A 2,500-nucleotide genomic window follows, 5' to 3' on the forward strand; every position below is an offset into this window, starting at 1 on the left:
GCTGCTCGCTCGCGCAGCCAAAAATGGCCAGTTTTGGCCCGTTTTTGGGCCGTTTTGGCCTGTTTTTGGGCTGTTCTTGCGTCGCGCGGTGACCGTCGTGAGCGGAGCAAAATGTCAGCCATCTCAGCACCCTGGAACCCCCGGGGTGGCACAGGGCTGGATGGGGCTTTCGTATAGCAGGGACGGTGCTGCCTCTCGCTTCGCTCGCTGTCCGCCGCTCGCCGCTCGCTCGCGCAGCCAAAAATGGCCAGTTTTGTCCCGTTTTTGGGCCGTTTTGGCCTGTTTTTGGGCTGTTCTTGCGTCGCGCGGTGACCGTCGTGAGCGGAGCAAAATGTCAGCCATCTCAGCACCCTGGAACCCCCCGGGTGGCACAGGGCTGGATGGGGCTTTCGTATAGCAGGGACGGTGCTGCCTCTCGCTTCGCTCGCTGTCCGCCGCTCGCCGCTCGCTCGCGCAGCCAAAAATGGCCAGTTTTGGCCCGTTTTTGGGCCGTTTTGGCCAGTTTTTGGCCTGTTCTTGCGTCGCGCGGTGACCGTCGTGAGCGGAGCAAAATGTCAGCCATCTCAGCACCCTGGAACCCCCCGGGTGGCACAGGGCTGGATGGGGCTTTCGTATAGCAGGGACGGTGCTGCCTCTCGCTTCGCTCGCTGTTCGCCGCTCGCCGCTCGCTCGCGCAGCCAAAAATGGCCAGTTTTGGCCCGTTTTGGCCAGTTTTTGGCCTGTTTTTGCGTTGCGCGGTGACCATCTTGAGCGGAGCAAAATGTCAGCCATCTCAGCACCCTGGAACCCCCCGGGTGGCACAGGGCTGGATGGGGCTTTCGTATAGCAGGGACGGTGATGCCTCTCGCTTCGCTCGCTGTCCGCCGCTCGCTGCTCGCTCGCGCAGCCAAAAATGGCCAGTTTTGGCCCGTTTTTGGGCCGTTTTGGCCTGTTTTTGGGCTGTTCTTGCGTCGCGCGGTGACCGTCGTGAGCGGAGCAAAATGTCAGCCATCTCAGCACCCTGGAACCCCCCGGGTGGCACAGGGCTGGATGGGGCTTTCGTATAGCAGGGACGGTGCTGCCTCTCGCTTAGCTCACTGTCCGCCGCTCGCCGCTCGCTCGCGCAGCCAAAAATGGCCAGTTTTGTCCCGTTTTTGGGCCGTTTTGGCCTGTTTTTGGGCTGTTCTTGTGTCGCGCGGTGACCGTCGTGAGCGGAGCAAAATGTCAGCCATCTCAGCACCCTGGAACCCCCCGGGTGGCACAGGGCTGGATGGGGCTTTCGTATAGCAGGGATGGTGCTGCCTCTCGCTTCGCTCGTTGTCCGCCGCTCGCCGCTCGCTCGCGCAGCCAAAAATGGCCAGTTTTGGCCCGTTTTTGGGCCGTTTTGGCCAGTTTTTGGCCTGTTCTTGCGTCGCGCGGTGACCGTCGTGAGCGGAGCAAAATGTCAGCCATCTCAGCACCCTGGAACCCCCTGGGTGGCACAGGGCTGGATGGGGCTTTCGTATAGCAGGGACGGTGCTGCCTCTCGCTTCGCTCGCTGTCCGCCGCTCGCCGCTCGCTCGCGCAGCCAAAAATGGCCAGTTTTGGCCCGTTTTGGCCAGTTTTTGGCCTGTTTTTGCGTTGCGCGGTGACCATCTTGAGCGGAGCAAAATGTCAGCCATCTCAGCACCCTGGAACCCCCCGGGTGGCACAGGGCTGGATGGGGCTTTCGTATAGCAGGGACGGTGATGCCTCTCGCTTCGCTCGCTGTCCGCCGCTCGCTGCTCGCTCGCGCAGCCAAAAATGGCCAGTTTTGGCCCGTTTTTGGGCAGTTTTGGCCAGTTTTTGGCCTGTTCTTGCGTTGCACGGTGACCGTCGTGAGCGGAGCAAAATGACAGCCATCTCAGCACCCTGGAACCCCCCGGGTGGCACAGGGCTGGATGGGGCTTTCGTATAGCAGGGACGGTGCTGCCTCTCGCTTCGCTCGCTGTCCGCCGCTCGCCGCTCGCTCGCGCAGCCAAAAATGGCCAGTTTTGGCCCGTTTTTGGGCCGGTTTGGCCAGTTTTTGGCCTGTTCTTGCGTCGCGCGGTGACCGTCGTGAGCGGAGCAAAATGTCAGCCATCTCAGCACCCTGGAACCCCCCGGGTGGCACAGGGCTGGATGGGGCTTTCGTATAGCAGGGACGGTGCTGCCTCTCGCTTCGCTCGCTGTTCGCCGCTCGCTCGCGCAGCCAAAAATGGCCAGTTTTGGCCCGTTTTTGGGCCGTTTTGGCCAGTTTTTGGCCTGTTCTTGCGTTGCGCGGTGACCGTCGTGAGCGGAGCAAAATGTCAGCCATCTCAGCACCCTGGAACCCCCCGGGTGGCACAGGGCTGGATGGGGCTTTCGTATAGCAGGGACTGTGCTGCCTCTCGCTTTGCTTGCTGTCCGTCGCTCGCCGCTCGCTCGCGCAGCCAAAAATGGCCAGTTTTGGCCCCTCTTTGGGCTGTTTTGGCCCTTTTTGGGCTGTTCTTGCGTGGCGCGGCGACCGTCGTGAGCGGAGCAA

This window comes from Musa acuminata, unplaced genomic scaffold, assembly GCF_036884655.1.
Source record: "Musa acuminata AAA Group cultivar baxijiao unplaced genomic scaffold, Cavendish_Baxijiao_AAA HiC_scaffold_1136, whole genome shotgun sequence".
Taxonomy (NCBI): Eukaryota; Viridiplantae; Streptophyta; class Magnoliopsida; order Zingiberales; family Musaceae; genus Musa; species Musa acuminata.